The sequence below is a fragment of the Dermacentor albipictus genome, chromosome 1 (assembly GCF_038994185.2).
Source record: "Dermacentor albipictus isolate Rhodes 1998 colony chromosome 1, USDA_Dalb.pri_finalv2, whole genome shotgun sequence".
NCBI classification, from domain to species: Eukaryota; Metazoa; Arthropoda; class Arachnida; order Ixodida; family Ixodidae; genus Dermacentor; species Dermacentor albipictus.
The window spans coordinates 400,754,394-400,776,161 of NC_091821.1; the positions used below are offsets into that span (position 1 = coordinate 400,754,394).

The window sequence follows — 21,768 nt, forward strand, 5'->3', positions numbered from 1 at the left end:
GCCCGTTCTAAAGGTTGCTGCTGACAGGTCTATTGCCGGAGTGTTCAGAAATGATCGGGAGAATACACATGACACTATGAATACACCATGACAGTCTCCTACTTCCAGCTTGCAAACGCCTGCGAACTGCTCGTGCGTATGGCGACAAACGTTGGAAGTGAAGTTCCGCAAATGCGAGGCGAAAACAACTGGTTTGATAAAAGCGGTGGTCGCAGTCTTACGATAGATGATGAGAATTTCGCCTGACGGAGGGTTCGGTGACAATAAACTGGAGTTGTTGTCTGCCACGGAATTACATGTCATCTCCAAATTCGTAGAAAATGCGTATGCCGCAGTGCTTCTATTAGAGACCGCAAGTATTGTGCGCGTGCGCGCACGCACGCACACGCACACACACACACACACACACACACACACACACACACACACACACACACACACACACACACACACACACACACACACACACACACACGCTACACGCTACACGCGCTTTCTCAGTTCCCTCTACTCCCTCAACTCCTTGCACACACACACACACAGCGCGCGCAAGCAGCACCTCCCTCTTCGATCGGGTCAGGCAAAGAAAGTACATCAGCCATGGCTCCGGGGTCCGCGATCCAGCCGGCGGCGGCGAGAAAAGCCGTCTTTCTTTCTCCTCTCCCTCGCTACGCGTCGTCCACTTCCCTCCCCCGTGGCCGTCCGTTCCTTTTCTTTTATTTCCCCCCCGCTCGCTCTTCCTCCTCCTCCTCCTTCGATCCCTCAAAGCGGCGGGCCCTGACTCCTCGTATCCCCAATAGATTCCACCCCCCCCCCCTCCCACTCTCTCAATGTTTTCGCTGTCCCCTGTCATTCTGTCTCGCTCCTCCTGCGCAGCAGCGCGGGTCTTCGGAGAGCCCCGGCTGTCACCGCTCTGCCCAACTTGTTCTCTCTCTCTCTTTCTTTTCTTTCTTTCATGCGCTCGCAGCATGCCGAAGGACGACGAAGATTAAGATGACGACGACGCGTGCGCGGGGTCGGGGGGCCGCTGTCGGTCGGTCGGTCGGTCGTCCGGTCGCTCGGGCCCGCGTGCATGATGATGGGCGCGGCGGTGGCACGCTCTCGCAATCAAGCCCCGGGTGTCCCTCTCACTTCCTTTCATCTTCGTGCGCTTTCCCGCATTTTCCTTTTCTTCCCCCTTCTTTTTTAACGATCAGCGAGAACAACTCGGGAGAACCGCGAGGAAGCAGAACAAAACATCGAAGAACAGAAACTTCGGGACGTCGGGTCAGCCTCCTTAACTATCCAACTCCAGAAGCAAAGCATACACACAGCGTGGTGAAAGACGTTGGCGGTGAACGAGGCGAGGTGGGGGAGGGGGGTTGGAGAGGAGGGGTAGAAAGGCCGCGTAATACAAGCGGCGGCGACCGCGTGGCGCAACCAATTAAGGTCAAGTGCGTGCAGGCACCGCGCAGAGGACGGGCGGCCGTCGTGCTAGAGCTATATAGGAGCACGCTCAGCGTGTCGAGACTGAACGCTCCGCTTTCGTCTTGCGCGCCATCCTACGGAATGCCGTTGTAGGGGATATATATATATATATATATATATATATATATATATATATATATATATATATATATATATATATATATATATATATATATATATATACGCGCATGTTCGGGAGACGTTTAAGCTTAATGACAGCTTAATGACAACGCCGCGGTTCTCGGCCGAGACTGCACGACCGCCTGTCGTTTCGTATGTGTGTGTGTGTGCGGGCGGAGCTAGACTTAACTGGCCCACGGCGGCTGCGTTGATTACGCGGAGCCGCGATCGTCGTATATAAGTCCGCGAGAAAAAAAAATTAATGAAAATCGTGCGGTCGTGGATCGAGATTCCACGATTTGGGTAATTAGCAGCGGCTAATTCTCCGATGCCATGCTCGGCTTCGCGACGAATCAATCACGGTTATTGATGAGCGTTTCGTGGCATGCAAAATGCTCATTATACAATGGGTATAGAGCGCCAACACTGTAAAATAATGTGAGCCCTTGAAAGCGAATGAGGGTGCAAATCGGTCTACGACTCACGCCCACACTAGGGGTGGCAATGGCCAAAGTAATTTTTGTAGCACTCTTTGGAGCAGACGAAGTTTCATTCTGGAGCAGATTGGAGCACGCAAATTTTTATTTAGAGCGATATTATAAAAAGTGGATAACAGTCAGAACCCCTTGCATTGTGCAGCACTAAAGAAGTGCTGAAGAGCAACCTAAAGGCATTTTTTTTTACTACCGCTGTGTTAAGTGCTGGTGAAGTGATTGATGGTATTTTCTAACAGATGTTGTGCGCTTAGTGAACACTACAGTGGTTCGTTCAAAAAAACATTCCTATGTAACCTGACAGCGCCACTTAGCTCAAACCAAGATTCTGCAAGTGAAACCTACGCTTTGCCACTCATTAGAAATCACTAGACACCTGGAGTTTACACTGAGTGATTGGTTGTATAAGACCCCTCACATAAGCTAAAGGGAGCGACATTCACCCTCTCTTGCCCTTTCCTTTTCCGAGTCGGCCTCTCCACGCGCGCCTTCCCTCGCCGTTTCATTTTTCACATTTAGATCACGGCGATCGCACTGCGAAGTAACGCGACCTACGCGATATCAGGACTGGCGATCGTGCTGCTACTCACGGCGAACGAGAGAAACTGTCATGGCGCCGGTGCGAGAGAGAAGAAAAAAAGAAAGAGAAGACTCCGTTCCACAAACAGTGAGGCGCGGATAAGTCCCAGACCTCCTCGATTATTGCCAGCTCGGGCAGCAAGATCAGAGAATGTCGCTACTTTTATTTATTTGTTTATATTTTTATTTAGAGGCTTAATTTAATTGCTGTTCGCGCATACTGACGGCCAAAATACGAAATTCGTATTCGTATTTTCGAGACTAACGACACAACGTCCAGCACCGCGCCGGCGATCTTTTGCTGATCCCTGCCAAAGCTGCCAAAGCTGTTCTGGCGCAATGTGGGGCGCAGCAATTTGCTTGAGTATCAAAATGGTGCAATTGGCGCGGCGTTTGCACTCCTGCCTCTCACACACACAAAAACATAATGGTGTAAGGGTGTTAGTTACAGACAGATTTCCACCCTTATTCACGCTTAAGGGTGCAAATTCTTTTACAGTGGAGGCAAGGCAATAGACTCATTTTCTTAGGGGATTTGAAAACCTCTTACACGTTGTATATTCAAATTTTTATGGTTTAAAATGGGAACCAGCTGAAGCCTGTCAAACGGTGAGCACGGCAGAAACTTCCTATACAGGGTACAGCTATGTGCAGAACTCGAGAAGCGTCGTCTAGCTAAAGCGCCCTGCGCTACATGGAGGATCGAGCTTGATGCACCAAACTATAAAGCACGTGAAAAATCCCTCAACAAACTGCTGGGCACCGCGACATACTGCGAAACAGCGCCCAGTTTCCTACGTCCGCGTCCATGACGTACTTATAAAAACATACAGTACTCGCGGGCACAAACGTACACAGAAACGCAGCACCCAGCGCAAAATCACTCTCTAGAAACCGACATGCAACCACCAAAATGAAAGCTCCGCAGACGTTGCGCGCTATTAATTCTAGCCTATCATCTAACTAAGCCAGTAACACGCAGAGTCTTCTTTCCATCAGCCATGCGCTTCAACGAGATGGCCTGCGTTCATCTCCTCAACCTTCCATTCCCGATTGGGAAGAATGCGAGGAACGCGCACCTAGAGCCAAGGAATAATCGTACATACTGCAGCAACAACGGGCTGTGGACAACGTCAGCGCAAGTGTTTCCACAACAACAACAACATGTTTTAATGTTTAAAAGACCGCGATGCGCAATGTTACAAGCTCACGTTTAAACTGCGCCGGTTTTTCGCGCGTTCAGACATCTCCCTCCCTCTGTCTCTACAGTCTCACTCTTGCGACAGTAACCCTTCTCACTACAACCGCATTTCCCACAACGTTCAAGACCTCAAACTCGTGCTGAAACTCAAACTTCCTTTTAGTCTATAGCTTTCTCACGAAGAAGCATGAGAAGGAAGAAAAATGCACAAGGATGAGGGGAGGCCCATACGGAGGTGCCCAGCAGTCCCTGCTGCAGCTTATACAGCCTCCAAACGCACACGTCAAGCCACACGACCGCCGTGGACGGAAACGTCGTCCGCTTCATACGCCAATGGTTCCTCTGCCCTCGGCCGTATTCTGATGCGCGCCACCTATATAAGCGATCCTTCCCTTCCTCCTTCTTCGTCTGCAACAATAACTCCGGAGTCAGGCGAGCGCCATGAAGTTGTCCTTCCGAGCACCAGCCCCATAGTCCCTCACTTATTAACCTCCCTCCCGAGCTCTCCATGTACAGGCGTCCACGGGCGAAACAGCGCGCCGCTTGACACCAACAGTGTCGCCTCTTGAGCGCAGCAGGAATGAAGGCAGACATGAAGCGGCGACATAATGAACGATCGCGGCACACAACCCGATGACAGCTGCGAGAACAGAAGGCGCAAACGACGCCGCAACGCATCTCGGGAGCGCTAGAAATCAAACATTAGGAAGAAGCGAAAAAAAAAAAAGCAAGGGCAACAGCCGACACCCTTCGCCAGACAGTTAGGCAACGGGACTTATATATAAGCAGGTGGACCAGATTCCGCAGAGTGTTCGTTTCTTCTACCTTTCTATTTCACATCTTTTGCCTTGTCGCAGACCTGCAGTATAGCATATACGCTATTCTAAGGCATCGCCCCGGGACCGTTGCACGCGCCGTCACCGTGCACGTTCCAGAAATTCGCTCAGCATGCGTACCGCACGGTGACGACGCCGGGTGTGCTCGCTTGCGCGAGCGGGCCGATGTTGTCTGCAGACAAAACCTTCAAGCCCGATGATATGGAAAGCTATCTTTTACGAAATTAGACCACAGCTCGACAGGAAGGGCGCACGCTTTTCCACGTAACAATGGGAAAAAGGAAAATAAAGAAAGACCTCGCGTACTTCGATCTACCTGCGCATGTAGAAACCGAGGTGCCTTGAAAACCGGTCCGGTACCCTGCCCTGTGACGACCCTCACAGCCAAGCTATTTCACCAGAACGCAAACTATTTGATTGATTGTTGTTGTCAAGCGAATCTGGATTTCTATGGCGCAGCAACCGATACGACTATGATGCACCGTTGTTATTAATGGCGATTCTATGCAGCCGGATTCATTGTCAAAGCACACTGCTCCCATGGTCTGCCGGTTCCGGTGCAGTGCAAGAGCCGGCGTCGAACGGAAGCCCTCCTTCCCTTAGCTTCGGCGCATGCGCATAGAGCTTCTGAGTGACACCGACGGAAGGTCGTACCATAGCTAAAGATACGCATCGTATAACGCAGCAGACCTGGCTCAACTGCGTCGAATTCGTCAGTGTGTGATGGCATTCGTTTCTTCCCTCTCGCAAGCCGAGCTGAACGCGTATACGAAAGGCCACCGCTGCAGATTACACGCCCTTGGGAACGTCGTATGCATTCGCAGCGTCTCCTGGCTTACGTGCTGCATCTCGTATCGGACCGCCACGTAACTGAACCACCCACGATAGCTTCTTTAGGATGAGATGCAATACGCAGCAGCGGCCCTGAAAGCCATTCACGCACGCTGCGTATATAAGGCGGATCAACGCTATACACAGGAACGGAGTCGGAAGCGAAGCTGCTGTCCGCGAAAGGTAAACAAACGCGCGTAAACAAACACACCTTCGGCCTGAAGCCGCGCGCGCGCACCGCGGTCATAGGGAAATTCGAGGCCGCCCGGAGCGCTGTACATATACCTCCCAAGCATGTACGCGCATACATACATAACGAGAGTTAAACGTGTGTGTATATATACATGCGCGATGCCGGCTGCTTAATAATGTAGGAAACTACCGCAAGGGGCCGCGCGACGCGGGAATCACTGGTTTGCCCGGTCCAGCCGCTGTCTTTTTTTTTTTCTTTTTCTTGCTTCAAGCACGGCGAACCGCGCCGAGGTATGATCAAAAAGGGGCCCGACAGACAACGGTGACACATGACGTCGACGTACCGGTACTGGACCTCATTTTCCTTAAAATCGCGGTTCTCATCTCGCTTGCTCAACCCTCCTCCCCTTTCGTTCTTGTTATTTTCATCAAGCTTGGTTTCCACACATCACCGAAATAGAGACCCCCGGCCGAGTTCACTTTATCATTGCATAACGCCGTAATTTCGAAAGACGGCTTGCGAATACGTGCCTGCGTTCACGGGCATGCGCGGGCCTACGACCTAGATGCTTGAATATAATACTGAACAAAAAGGGAGAGAAAAGGGAGGAGGGGAAGTTAGGATGAAGAGGGTGAAGACGACGAGAGTTATGAAGAAAATCGAGCACAATACCGATTAGCTGTGCGTTGGCAAGACGGCTGCGTTTCTCTTCCTTTCCGAAATCACAGGGATAATGCACGACTGGAGCGCCTTGTCGTTAACAGTTGAAGAACTCGCACATTTATCGGATGGGTCTGCTGGAAATCTCGAAGGAGTGATGCCATTTCAACACCTCCCCGCACCGCACACACACACACAGGTTGGCAGGCACGCGCTGATGAAAATAAAAAGTAAAAAAAAAAGTGTTCCATTAGTTCTGATCTGTTCAAGTTTCAATGTAAGCCCACAACACCCGCATGCGATTAATCGCCAGGGTGACAAGTTAAAAGGGGGACAATGAAAAACGAGACACGTCAAGACGACATCGTCGCTACGGAGGAAGAACTTCCGATAAAAAACGCGGTGCGCTCTACGATACGACGCTGCGCAAATGCTCTAACACTTAACACGCAAGTACTACGAACTTTCAAAAAAAAAAAAAGCTTCGTTATGGCGAAGATGTTTCGCGCTGAGTCCACTTCCGACTGCCGCGGACGTATTCCGAGGCACATAAAAAAAAAAGAAAAAGAAAGAGCAGCCAAGGAACACCGCGGTCTAACAAACAATATAAAAGCGAGAAGCTGCCTACTATAGGGCGAGGAACGACAGCGTTTCCGACGTGTGTCACGCTGGCCTCGCCTGACCGGCGGCGTGTCCTCTGCAGCCATCGCGACCCGAAAAGGGCACGGGGCGACGCGGCACAGGTATCGAGCGGTCAAGCAAGAATGAAAGAGGAAACGACGGCAGTGCGCAAACAGCACGTGCGGGTGTTTCGAACGCACGCACCCTGCTTATTCCGTCCAGGGTCAGCGAGGGGCCAACACGTGCGATTCCGGAGCTAGACAACGAACGAGCTTCCCTGCGAGGCAAAGTCGCAATACTTGAACAGCGCGCGGGGCACAGGCCGTACACGGTATGACTGCAACATGCCTCAAAATGTGTTTCTACATGCGTCTACATTTGCACGGCGCGTCAAGGGGAAAAAGAACCAAAATAAAATAAAACAAAATAAAGAAAGACGCGTTCGGTAAAGCTGTCTTCTTCGCAATAGCAGTCATTGTGAGGAGAAGCCCACTTTGCCCATTTTCTGCCTCTACTGGCGGTAGTCTGTGTATGAGAAGCACTCAAGCGCGTGACCCCCAGAAAGCTCCAACGACGATGGTCCTTTCTTGCGGTATTTTTTGGTCTCACTGGAGTTATTGACTGCGGCTTATCTGTACCACTTGAGGTTCCTTTAACGACTGCCAAAATACCACTACATGGGCGTTCTTGCATGCCGCTGCGCGATCGGATTCAGTAACGATGTGGTGGTTTTGCTACTAACACAGTGAAATGGCAGCGGTTAAAGCACAGTTTCGTACTGTCCTTACGTGCAAGAAATATGGCACTGTGGTCGTGGGAAGCGGTGGGTCGCGCGTGGACCGTTCTATTCGGAGCAGCTCCGTCGTGCGCAATGCGGCTTTATTTATTACTATTTCTGGTTCCGCTGCGGCGCGTGCAAGCCTCGCAGAAGTTTAGGTAATTTAATTTCACGGCTTGATCGAGCAATTTCCAACGCGTAAATAAACTGTTTGGTAACAACTTTATTTATACTCCAGCAGATCTCGACAATTTTTACAATGCGCGTCGCGAAATCTGGATGACGTGCAGGCAGTTATATACCCACAGTAACTACTGTTGAAATTCTAAACATTTTAACGCGAAAGTGTTAAGAAGCCTGTGTCGCAGAAAACCCGGCGTCCCGCATCGGACGTCGCATAGGCCAACATATTTTCGAACCACGTATACCTAGGCCTTCCATATGATGCAAGCAATTAACTGAACTAATTGCATTTCTCAAGCTAAAATACATAGAATAATCGTAAACTACGACTTGCACACAACCTACAGACATGATAGCTCTCGGATTGTAATTTGAATCTACGAGAAAACATAATTCTGTTAAGCGAAAATTCGATGAAACCCCTTCACACTCATAGACCGGCCGCTGCGTCCGCCATTTTGCGCGCGCCGGCGCGACGGGTGTCTTGGGGGCCACGGAGCCCGGTTCCTTGCATTGACTCCAGCTGGCACTCGGCTACGCCGCATCGCGGCCCACGCAAGAGGCCGTGGCTTCACCACAAAGCTCGCCTTCGTGCATAGCGTTCGCGGCAAGCGTTTCCAGGTAAACATTACGGTTACATACGCTCAAGTTGCCGGGAAGCGTAAGAAGCAGTCAGAGATCTTTGAATGCTATCGGGTTCCACTCTTAAAGGCGAAGCTTAAGCGTCCTCCAAATTTTTTACTTGTCGCGACTCCTCGACCAAAGGTTTGACCCTGGCACAAACGCTATATACTCGCGGACAACTTACTGTCGAATTGAAGGGAAGGCTATACGGGGCCAAGCCGCACACAAGCGAGAGCGCTTCTGAAAAGAGTCCCACATTTTCTATACGCGTTATAGTTTAAGCTGGGGAAGAAAGAAAAACCTAAGCACTCTATTTACAACAGCTGAACGAAACAAAACACACAAGTGAGTGTTGAGGTCGATTTATCTTGCGGGTTCTCTTTTTTTTTTTTTTCGTCCGAGTCCGAGCCAACGAGAAACCGTCCCATGTGGGAACTGCGTCCGTTCAGCGTCTGTTCTGAGAAAGGAAAAGCGCGGCAAAAAAAAAAAAAAAAGGAAGAAAGAAACGATGCCGGACTACTTGGCGCACTAACACCCGTGCAGAAGTTCCGCCCCCGGAGCTTTCCATTCAAAGTGCCACAGAAAACTGCGCGCGAATATAGTTACGGACGCACCGCTGAAAAGCTAAGAGACTTCGATAATCCTTTTGACTCCCTGCCATGGGCGTACTTCGAGCAAAAAATAGGCACCCCGCCTTGCAACTAAGAGTTCCTTTCTTCATACAGGCGGGACTGACTGACAACTGATGGCGTTCAGCATTTCACATCAGATAAGCGATTTGACAGACGCCGTGCGTATGGGGGGGTCCCGGGTTAATTTTGGCCACCACGGGGTTCTTGAACGTGGACCTAACTAAATACAAGTACCAGAGCTTTTTTTATTTTATTACTGCTGTATCGTCCTATTTTTATTTTTTATTTACTGGTCTTTCTTTCCTCCTGGCGCTGTTGGAAGCAAACAGGGTGCAGTCCTGTTTATATTTTCCCCCTCACTCAACTCTCATTTTAAGGTTTGACATTGTTATGCCAGCTGCCGGGGCGAGGAATCGATCTCACGACCTCGAGCCCGACAACCGTATATACGTAGGCGCCCAAGAAAATCGGCGTCTTTGTTTCACAAAAACATAAGGGGCTATCAACATGCACCTGTAGAGGCCTCGGACGACGACGCAGAGGTCTTTTCGATCAACCTTATACAGTGCGCAGTTCCAGACGCGCAGCTGCCGCAATTGGCATTCCTCGCGCAGCTGTTATCAAAGGATACATGCGCAGCCCGCTTCGCCCGCTCTCTCACCTGTTTTCGTCGAACGCACACGAAGGTCTCCTAGCTGAACGGACAATGTGCTAGCATCTCGCGAAGTCACGCGGTCTCTTTCCGCGAACTCGACCGTCCTCCTGCGAAACCTCCTATGTTGTAACTCTGGCACGGATGCGTGCAGGCCCCTTCTAGTTTTTTACCGCGACGACAGTCCCAAGTTCTTCACGTGACAGGAAGACTTTGGCGTCGCGACCGCAGCTTATCCAGTTGAGTCGCCATATAACAAATTTTCGTTTATAACAAAGTATGGCTAAAATGTGTCTTCCCAATATCAGCGAGTGACAAATATATGTCTATATACATATAAAGAACCGCCTGATATAACAAAAGTGTTTTAGCGTCTGATGAATGCGACTTTGTTATAATTAAATTCGACAGTAATATCGCCGACTCCCGAAGGCAATACTTGGTTCCGAAAACACATACAGAAAAGCCGCATGACCTACGCACCAATCTGAAGGATTCACATAGCGCTGTACAACCTGGTCTTTCGACTATCTTCAGCCATCGCCAAGTCATGGCAGGGCCAAGAACTTCAGTTTTCTCTCTGTCTCTTCCTTTCACGCGTGAAATTTTTAGGCGTCTTCCCATTTCTCGCAGAGGTCTTGCACTTTTTGCATAATGTGCGAACGTCGATTCTTCACGTGTCGGTAAAGCTGAGCACGCGCAGAAAAGTATCGGCCCGGATGTGGTCGAACCGGGAGTCAAACGTTTATTCGCCACCAGTCGTCCGATGATAGAATAAAAAAAGAAGAAAAGAAAATGAAACTATCCAGCGTCAAACAACAGTAACATTGACCTACGCAACCTGGTTGACGCGTTATAGTTTAAGCTGGTGAAGAAAAAACCTAAACACACTATTTACAACAGCTGAACGAAACAAAACACCGTTAAAAGTTGTCACTGTAAAAGATAACGCCCTGTACGCCTGGAAATCGCATCTGACACACACACACACACACACACACACACACACACACACACACACACACACACACACACACACAAACACACACACACACAAAGGGAACTGCGACACAGGTGGCGTCATGGGCCTCAGCAAAGCTACCGATTTGCGGGTAGCACGCAGTACACTTAGGAGGGTACTCCGAAGAAGAGGAAGAGGACGACTAGAGAATGAACGGCAGAAAAGTGGCCTCGACAGACGTAGCGAAAAATATGGTGGGCGATGACAACTTAGTACATACCGCATTCTTCTGTAATCGCGCGGTCTTCCCTTTTCCCCGTACTTTCAGAACAGAAAAGTCCGAAAGAAAAGAAACAAATAAACATAAGATCTGGTACTAAATTTGCAGCCGCACTAACGTGGGGTACGGAATGTAAAAGTCCCCGAGCAAACAGATTTAGACAACCGGTTATAGACAGACTCGCGTGATCGAGATTAATTCGAAGCTATTCACAGTACGCCGTCCCTCGCGGAGGTCAAATGCTTTCCCAGTACGTTAAGCATTCGTCTATCCTATCCGTATCCGCTCCTATCCTTACATCTTGAGAAAACAACTACATAACCTTATGTTGCAGCAGGGAACGCAACTGTCATGTGAAACCAGGTCCAGCGCCGTATTAGAGCCTGAGAAAAAGGACAGACAGATTTTTCTAATACCTACGAGTAGACGGTGCAGTTACACTACGCCACCAATAATAATAATAAATACATAATAAAATAAAATTTGAAATAAAGTAAAGCTACATCACACGATAAACATTTTTACACACTACATCACAAAGCAAATGCTCACGTTTTAGGGTTGCTAAGAACTGTACGAACAATCAAAATTACAAAACTATTGTGTTTTAAAAGTGCAGAAAACCGTTGGCGGGACGCTAAAAGTGACTATACAGAGGCACACCTCTATACTATAGGCCAGGGGAGCCTCAGCGTAGTGGCACGCAGAAAGGTCTCTCATTACACGCGGTGCAACCGCAGCGACTGTCAATCCCCGGCCGGGCTCATTAGTCAAAGAGCATGGGGCTCTCGACACAAGCGTCCGGGCCACCGACAAGGGCCCGACAGAGACGCTTGACGGGCGCTGTGACGAAGAGAGACTACGGACACCGCATCTCGCTGAACCCGTGCACTGTTTTGGAAGCTAAGCTATAAAAGCAACGCCATAAAATCAGCGAACGAGAGAGAGAGGATGGGAAGGGGGAAATAAAACAAAACAAGGTATAGATGTGACGCGCGCGTGCACACAGCAGCATTCAATGCGCGTTCAAAGACAGTAGCAGGGCCCAGTCGTACTTTGAGCAGAACGGTCGAGTTCAGGGTCCCACTGTTTTAGCTTTATGCGAGCACTCTGTCGTCCAATCTTATAGGCTAGCGCGCAGTACATTTTTGTTCTTAAAGATAAGCGCGGACGGCGAGTTCAGAAGAAAGGAAAGCGATGTGTGCCTGAGTTCCTATAAGCGTGCTACTTAGCACTATAGGGAAATGAAACAAAGAAAAAAATACGAAATGCAATTTGACCGAAAGCGCGAAGCAGTGACGACGTTCTGAGACGTCACCTTCATAAGCGTCCGTTGATCCAAGCTGTACTGGAATTAGATCGTGACCGGGACGAACGCCTTACATGTGACCAGCGTTATTTTCACGCTGCACGTTATTTTCACCGCAGTAAAAGGAACCTTCGCTCCAGTGAGGCACGGCCGTGGGCATTATGAGTCACGCAGAAGCAAAAGCGGAACTAGGTCGGCATATCTCCTCTATAGCGATCCGCCTAGAATGTATACACTACCGTCCAAGGCACTAAGCGCAGTATGAACTTGCAGCGTTTGGCGCAATGCATGCTATCAGTTGCAGCAAACACGGGAAGCGGCGAGGGTACAGCGCAATGAGCGCAACACTACCCGTCTGAACGTTGCAGACGACGGTCCTTTGTTCCAGTACCGACCAGAACCAGAAAGGGGGTTTCGGGTATATGTGCGTTTCGGAATCACAGTCAAGAGTCCGTGAAGAGGTGCGCAATATACAGAGGACACAAAACTATAGAATCGCACCGTGTTTTTAAAAAAGCAAATATCTTCCTTCGGCTCTTTCGCCCGTTTTCGTGGTTGATTGGCGGTGCTCGGTCGTCGGACTTGCGATACAAAGGCGCCGAGGAAAAAGGCGCTTGCCTTCCCGCAACCGAATTTCGGAGAGGAGGAGGGGGTCGTGCTTTGCTTGCGCAGGGTGCTGGATGTTTCGGGTCGCGGTGCCTAGAATGAACGAATAAATTAATTTTGTCACTTCTGAAAGAGAAACAGTGGGTTGCGGAGTATAAAAAGCTGCACGTCGCAGATTTTGACAAATGGAGGCAAGTGCGAGCAACCTCGCATCCCGACGTCATAGCCTGAAGCGTCTCCCTTGGAGAGCATTCGATGTTCGCTCCTTATACGACACGCGTTTGTTAAATGTTATGACGTCACAGACGGGTCTTCGTCGTTATCGTCAAGCCCGAAAGCGGCTCTACGTTTCACCGTCGTTTCCGGACGCTCTGTTCTGCAGGCCTCAAAGATATATCCTCGATCAGTTTCGCAAAACGGTACTCCCGAGGCCCAGAGGACAAGCGCAGGCAACTCCTCTCTCAACATTATTTCCGTGCCGACATCGGCAACCCACGGCCTTTCCAATGGGTTTGTCGCTGCAGCTATGGCGTCCACCATGCTGCACACTATTAGAGCACTCGCGCCGCTGCTGTTCTGCTAGAGACAGCGCACGCTTGTAACATTCCGCAATAGTATATGCAGGGTGTTTCAGCAAACACTTTCAATGTTTTCTTAAAGGCTGCCTCTGGCAGATAACGCAATTCTAGTTCCTGAGCTGGTCTACTCGAAGAGGCGGACATTACTTGAATAAAAAATTGAAATGCATAATCGAGAAATAAAAAAATGACTAATTATATTTTTAACTAATTACCTTATGGACCATATTGCAATTCATAAATTATAGCCGTGCAGTTCGCAAGGCGGATACACGTGTAACTAATTCAATGGATGACACCAGTTTCGAGATATTCATTCCCGTACTTTGCGGAGAAATGCGCTGGCGCTCCAGCCACTTGCTTAAAAAAGCGTCGTTTTATGCATTGAAGCACAAAAGTAACTGGAACGCCAATGCATTTCTCCGCAAAGTTCTGGAATTAGTATATCGAAACTGGTGTCATGCTGAGAATTACTTCCAAGTGGATCCACCATGCGAACTCCATGGCTAGAATTTGTAAGCTGCAATAAATGTCACAATGTAATTAGTTATAACCTTAATTAGTTAAATTTTGTTAATTAGTCGATTGTGCTTTTCAGTTTTTAGTGCAAGTATAATGTCCGCCTCTTCGAGTAGACCAGCTCATGAACATAAAATTGTGCTGTCTGCCACAGGCAACCTTTAATTTTTTTGAAAGTGTTCGCTGAAACACCCGATATAAAAAAGGCGCCGACTGCGGCCGCTTTGCGTGTGTGTGTTTGCGCAAAGCTCCCCAATCTGTCGGCCACCTTGTCACGACGAGGATATACATACGTACATCTCGCTGCATCGACGTGTCGCCCTGCAATGTGGAAGCATCACAGCACGCCGTAAAATAGAAGTTGGCTACAGTCTCGCGCAGTGTCGTCGCCGAGTTGGGGTCACGTGTCACTTTACATACAGGGATCTAATTATCCACACCGACACCGGACCATTATACAGAGAACGTAAAGATCGCCTCGGGCCACAAAGAGACATGTCTGAGGGCGGCATCATAGAGTTGTGAACAGTATGCGTTATTGAAAGATGAGGGTGGATCCCTAAAGACACATAATGGAGCGTCGGAGGCCACAACGTGGCCCATGCGTTTTAAAGGGCTCGGACAAATATCGTAGGGCACCATCGCGATACGAGAGAGAGAGAGAGAGAGAGAGATTCATTTGACCAAGGAGTTCGGGCACGTAGATCATCGTTCGCGTGTATTCCGCTGTTCAAATGATGCGCACCGAACTGTATACGCGGAACCTCACGGATCGATTATGCGAACGCGTGTCGTCCGTGCTTTCAATTTTCTCTCCGTATAGCTTTCAAGAAACGGGCCCGAATGCAACTTCTATTTATTCCTCCTTCTGAGACTGTGCTTCCAACTCGCATTATTCTCGACTGACTCCGTGAGAATTCGCTTTTTTTTTTATTTGCACAGTAACCAATGACTGGTAAATGCCGCCTGATGCCGGGCCACGGGTTCCTTGAAATGTCCTCACGCCGAGCACCAACCAACCGCGCGGGAATTTCCCCGAGCGGGGCCGAGAGGGAAGAAGAGAAATTTCCCGCAACTTCTACACGCTGCAATCTTGTATGCTCATTTGAAAATCTCGAACAGGTTTTCATAAAACCGTATAGTATTTCCCTATACACGTATATATACTTTCTGGCACGCGGCACCACTTCGTAAACCAGCACAAAACCCGGATAAACGAGTATGCGGGTCTATTTATAAACCCGCGTAAAGAACCGTGTATACCTTCGAGCAAATATATACCGGAAACCACTGCGCAGCAGAGTTCTTGGCATACTGCTAATCCTCAGGGAATCCGCCACCACGTATAAATATAGCTCGGCGTTGTTCACACCTGCTTGCGCGGCGAGAAGCGACTACCGAGTGGCGCGAACCTGACCCGCCTGCAATCTGCACCAGCAGACGTCTAATCCTGCGGCCCTTCGCGAGAACTTATATGCGTACACACATTCTCGAACAACGTATAACGACCGTTACTCTTCAAAGCCCTCCACTTACAATTAGGCTGCTACACTGTTGCCTCATTAGTACCGTGCAGTAAGTGCAGCGAAGGGCCCGTGACAGCCAAGCAAGTTGCGCACTACTATAAACCTTCCGCGAAGCTTTCTTCCGTTCAGTCGTCGTCATCCCCGCGCGGAGGGCGATTGGCAGCGGCGTTTACACGAACGGCGACAAGTTGCAAGTCGCATCGCGTTTCTATAGCGCATCGCAGTCGTGTAAACGGCCGTAAAGCGCTATAGGAAGACGAATCGCAATATAGTGCGGCAGGAGGGGGTATAGTGATTCGAGACGGGGTAAAAAGAAAGTCGTTTCGCGCGGTGCGCAAGTATAAACGCTGGCGTATCGCACTATAACAGAGAGCTTTAGTTTAGGGAACGCAAGCGGCTTGCGCACGCAAGAACTAGGGGCGACGGTACTGCGCATGCGCATACCCTTTCGTCGGCGTCTGCGCATGCGCAGTACCATCGCCCCTAGTTCTTGCGTGCGCAAGCCGCTTGCGTCCCCTATACTAAAACTCTCTTTAATATCGCACTGTGCCCCCGCCGTGTGCTCCCTCGGTCTGCACTCGCCGGCGGAGTGCAAGTCGCCGGAAACAGGCTACGCAGCTCGTCTCGGACGAGGGCGGACGTGGAGCACGTAAACGCCGTCGCATAGTACTTACCGTGTTGAGCTAAAAAAAAAAAATTACGAAATGCTACTGTTGCATTCGCGTAAACGCGGTCGGACAAACGCAGGAGCTCTTTTTCTTTAGTGCTCTTTTCTGGCTGGCCGAACACGCGCCCCACAGCGTTCGACGCACAGTGCGCGGAGTCGGTGAAGACGGCCGACCTTATACGCGAACGAAAGCGAAAGTCGTGCGGCTACACGTATACGCGCGCACCACGGGACGAAAGACGACGCAGCAGCGAACTCACTCGCACAGAGAACACGGCCGCTTTCGGCGCTCCGACCTGTCTGACCACTCAGCGGCGCGGTCTCTCGAGCACCTTGCGCGGGGCCCGAGTGGTACAAGCACGCACGCAGAGTACTCCCGCCTTATCGCCCCGGCTCACGCGGCGCCGACTCGGAGGGGAGCAGGATTCCGGGGATCCCTCTCTTCCTAAGTGCGCGCGCACGCAGCACTTGTTCGGCAGAGTGTGCTGACCCCGCGCGAGGTGGAGAAAGCGGAGCCGCTGCAGGCGCGTATATATCATGTACCCTTTAAATGTTTTTTTTTTTGGTGGGGTGGGTGTGTGGGTGGGGGGTTTAGACAAACGTAAACAAACAAACGTAAACATACATACATACATACATACATACATACATGCATGCATACATACATACATACATACATACATACATACATACATACATACATACATACATACATGCAAACAAACAAACAAACAAACCTTACAGATGGGTAATAATACGATAAACTCGCACATCAAAGACACCGCAGCTGTATAAGGAAGTTCTCGCACCATTTGGAAATCCGAGGATATTCGGATTAGGAAATTTCGGACATTCGGATTAGGATATATGCGCATTAGAATGAGGAAATCCTCGTCATTTCTCTCCCTCTCTCTCATATACTCTCGGTGTGCGTGTGCCTCAGCACCAGTTACACGGAGGAAATAGTTCCTCGTACCTTGTGGCGAAATGCGCTGACGGTCGAGTGAGAATGGCGTCCCAAAAGCCGCCCTCTATAGCAGTTTGCGGCAATATGAACTGTAACGCAAGCGCTATTTTTTATTCCGATTCTTTTCTTTAGTTGGGCTTTACGCGCGCAAACCACGATATGATCACGAGGCACGCGGTATAGTATAGGTAACTCCGGCTTAATATTTACCACCCTGACGTTCTTCGCCGTGAACTTAAATTCAATTACACGAGGTTATTTTTATTATTTTATTTATTTATTTCATTTTGCCGCCCATCGGAATGTGGCCTCCGCGTCCGTGATCCAACTCGCGGCCTCGAGCTCACTATGGCGCAATGAATTGTAGCCACTATAAGCTACCGGCGGCGCATGCATACTTTTTTTAGAAGGAAATTATCAGCAAGGATATTCTGTGAAAGCATTTCGTATATTGCCGTGATGTCTGCCCAGTAGATGAGACTTGATTATCACGTGACTTCATTTCCGCAGTTTCGAAAGGTGCCCTAAAAAGTGGATGTCTAAAAAACCTTTTTATAGCGAATATCTTTAGTTAACTACCTGAGCATCCAGATTCATCGTGCCGGTAATTCCTGTGGAACGGCGCTACCAGTTGCAGACGATTTTTTAGAAAGCTGTAAGGAAAGAAGGGGGCGGGTAAAAGAAGAGAAAAATAAGATAGGTGGTATGTCGTAAGAGTGCGCTTAACTTTGTAGCCTGCTGTCACGTCGTGGAGTCATACAGAGAGATAGAAATAAAAGGAAAAGGCATTAGCTACAAATTTATAACTTCAGCAGTTTAGAAAAGCAGCCAACCAGGGGTCGCATGTACAAGTCAACTACAGGGGCGTGTACTCGATAGATGGGACTCGGATGTGGGGATGCACGTATTACTAAACACCGAGCACTCCAACAATAATTGCAGCACCGTATTTTAACAGCACCGGTTACTGTAACACGCAACGCAGCTGAGCGAGCGTGATTTCCATGGCAAAAAAAAGCTTTTTTTTTTCTTTTTAATTCGATATTACTGACAGTTATGTGGCGTTATACGTACGCTGCTATTTGCTGCAAAAACTAGCCAAAGGCTTACAGCGTTTCTGGCAATGCGAAAAGGCCGCTATCATCGCACAGTGCCAGGTACGTTGTCCGTCGTGTATATCGACGCGTCAGGGGCCGAGTCATGCGAAATATCGCCGAAGTGATCGTGGATGCTACTGTGGACACGGTCAGACTCCGAGCCAATCAGACAGGCGGCCCTAGAAGCCACGTGGGCCAATCAGAGCTGACAACATGGCGCATCTAATAATGAACACGATGCAAAAAGAAAAAGAAAAAAAATCAATTTTTACAATTTTTGAGAACACGGCGTTATTCCTGACCCCAACACGCAGCGCAGCGAAATATTTGACGCAAGAGAGTTTGATCGGTGGTAGGAAATTTTCATTTCGTGCACTCTTCGAGTCGTCTGTTTTCGTGTTGTCTTGTTTACTTACCCCAAAAGGTCGTCCCCATCAACGATTCGATGTTACGTTTCTTGTTACGATTCTTGTTACGTCTCAACACGAGAAAGGCGTTAATTGGACGTTTGCCAACCCCTCCTACGCAGACGTCAACGCAGCGCGGACACCGACTGTTGAAGTGTCCCACGAAAGGCGCTCACCCCACCATTGCATGGAAGCCTGAGCAACGGATGAAAAGGAGGGGGACAACGCCGACGAACCGGGTGTCGCAGATTGCTTTCTTGCCACAGACTCCAAACCAGTCTCTTCGGAGGCGTAGTTACGGCGGGTTATTGTGAGCACGGATGTGGTACCGCCACGAAGTCGAGGGGTGTGATTTTCTGATGGACAGTCTTCAGATTGCCTAGTCGCCTCGCCTGGGGAAAACGACAGGATTTTTCGAGAGTGAGGACAGAGGGTCCTGATATGAACTTAGACGTTTAACTTGCTCCTGCATGGAGTGGGCTCCCGTAACTGGAGCCGTGTAACTAAGCTAAATAAACCCATTTTCCTTCATTTTATACAACCTGCCGTAGTAGTCGATGGGCTAAGTGGATTCCATGCCCTGAACGCCACCCCAGCAGCAACACTCTTAAGGGTGGCGGTTTCAGCCATTGGGTATATCAACACTTCTAAGGGTGCTCCTTTTTTGTTTTTTTGCTGTGTTGGTAGCGCACGTGGTTTGGATTTTGGAAGCGCACCAGCTTCACGGTTGACGGTGGAACCAACGCCGATGCAGGAGCAAACGCGCTCACTGCAAAGCATGCCCCCACGTCGACTGCTGCATGTACGGTACACTGGGAACTTCGACAGTTGCCATGGAGAGGGAGGACACGACGGAGCTTGCGAGTACAAATACGGATGTCAACACAGAGCACGAAATACCCTAGTGATACCTCGAAAGAGAAAGTAAGAAGCTCCGGAACACTAAATAGAGATGAAAATATATGAGTTGAGCCGTGTTAGTAAATTATTCGTGTTAGTAAATTAAACACACACACACTCTATAGCCACGAGAGAACGCTTGACGAGCGAGAAAAGACGCAACAACGAAAGGCGGATGGCTATGGCGGCTTCAGTTTCTTGCTCGCTATGACGGCTTGGATTTTGAGGGCGTCAGATCGGGCCTGATAATTCTCGACCGGTAAAAAAAAAGAAAAAGAAAAAGAATTATACGTGGTGACAGGCATACAGGCTTCGTATACAATATGGTACGTGCGGAACTCAAATCATCGAATTCAGCGCAGAGTTTTTTTTGCACACAATCTCAACGCAGAGTAGTTGGAATAAACGAGCTAAATAATGAAATTGTCAAGCTTCAAGAACTGCGCCGCAACGGTAAAAAAACATGAGCAAGTTGAAAGCCACGTACGACGTACCGCTGGCGCACGGGGGCAGGGGTTTCAGCACGAAATTCGAATAGTTTTGTAAGTTTGGCCTTCATTTGCACTTAACAGTATAATCAACCTCTGAACGCGAAATTAACGAAAGAGTTTTGAAAAAGTAATTTATCGATGTAAAGTGATTTAATAGACTTCGTGTTTATATTTAGTGTCCCTTTACAGGTCTACATAACCAGATAAATAATATTTTAAATAGATCCTAATTCCAAGGGAGGCGCTTTAATATTTGAGGTTACACGCCTGAGGTGCTTAAAGACCGAACTCTACAAGCAAAAGTTGACAGCGTAGATGACATTTGCCGACACTGTATGCGTGCAAGCCAGAGACACGACGGAAGATGTTTTAATAAAGTGCAGTTTCCTTCCGTCCCAAGTGGTCGAGCCAAGCGTAGAACAAGCGTAGCGATAAGCAAGGACTTGTGGAGAAGGGTTGAGAAACATATCTCTCAGGACGCGAATGTATAGCTCAAGTGAACTTACATTACCGGCAAAGTGACCGACGCTTGTCACAAGACCGCTGCAAAGCGGAAGATAAATTTGCTGGTGTCGCGGATTTGCGTGATCCCCTCTAACAATCGACCGCCAGTGTAAGCATACGTCTTGACCGTGATACACGCCCACACAGTGCGGTACGAGAGGTGTGTAGAGTATAGGCTGTAGAGGTTGGGCTACAAGTGCAGCGCGACTCCTTAATCACAGAAACATTTGGAAGCTCCCGCCTCATCTCTGCTGTGCACGACGCCTGGCGCGATGCCTGTGTGTCCGTGTTCCCTTCTGTGCCTTCGTATCCCTCGCCCTGCGCTTAGTGCTCCACGACCTCTGAATTACAGTAGCGATGTGGTCGACCATCAGGCCAACGGAGGACAGTAAGGCCTAATGTTTGGCAGGAAAGTCCAGACTGTACAACGAGCGGGGGCAGCGACTTGCACAACACTCGACTACATGCACAAAACACTGGAACGTGCAGGCGCGCAACTGCATACTAACACAGTGCGCGCGTGTGTGTGTGTGTGCACATGGGACAATAAAGTGTCAAGCGAAGCCTGAACAAACGATCGCGATGTTGCGAAATGTAGTACATATGTACCAGCTATAGGACGAATACAATATGGTGCGGAACTCAGGTCGTTGAATTCAGCGCAGAGATTGCTACACACAATGTCAACGCAGAGTAGTTGGAATAACCTACCTGACATGTGGGCGAAGAAGTCAGCTGCTATAGATGTGATTCCTACTTTGCAAAGAGGGCGGAGGTCCGGCTCTGCATGCCGTTTAACGAAGACGCTAACGCTAAATCGAAAAAAAGAAGAAAAAGATTAACTTTTTTTTCTTTCGTATATGAAAGGCGCGTGTTGCACTAAATAAGAAGGTGGAGCTGTTCGTCGTTATGCTGCTGTCTGCCCGAAGGGCGAGTATGGGAAACAAAGAAAACGCGACGCCGACGCAAGAATCAAGTTTGTCGACCGGATGCGCCTGGCCTGATACATCCTGCGGCGAAGCACGCGATGTGGTCGTCTGCATTACATTACAGTCCGGTACGCGCTGCTATGGCGGTTGCGCTAA

General features: G+C 49.2%; 1 protein-coding gene and 1 long non-coding RNA gene across 4 annotated transcripts in view; one reads left to right on the plus strand and one right to left on the minus strand.

Annotated features, from left to right (window-relative positions):
* Window positions 1–19,329, plus strand: part of LOC135918768 (uncharacterized) — a 66,604-nt gene extending 47,275 nt beyond the window's left edge. Inside the window, exon 2 of the long non-coding RNA XR_010569766.1 lies at window positions 18,911–19,329. This is a non-coding gene — a long non-coding RNA (uncharacterized lncRNA). The remainder of the gene's footprint in view (window positions 1–18,910) is intronic.
* The window catches only part of ATP8B (ATPase phospholipid transporting 8B), a 174,988-nt gene that overhangs the window by 147,656 nt on the left and 5,564 nt on the right, over window positions 1–21,768 (minus strand). Inside the window, exon 1 of one of the 3 annotated variants that reach the window (XM_065452447.2) lies at window positions 21,395–21,467. The exons of the other annotated variants lie outside the window; for them this stretch is intronic. The gene's annotated coding sequence lies outside the window, so the exon portion shown is untranslated. Of the gene's footprint in view, window positions 1–21,394; window positions 21,468–21,768 lie in introns of those variants that run through there. 3 annotated transcript variants of the gene reach the window in all.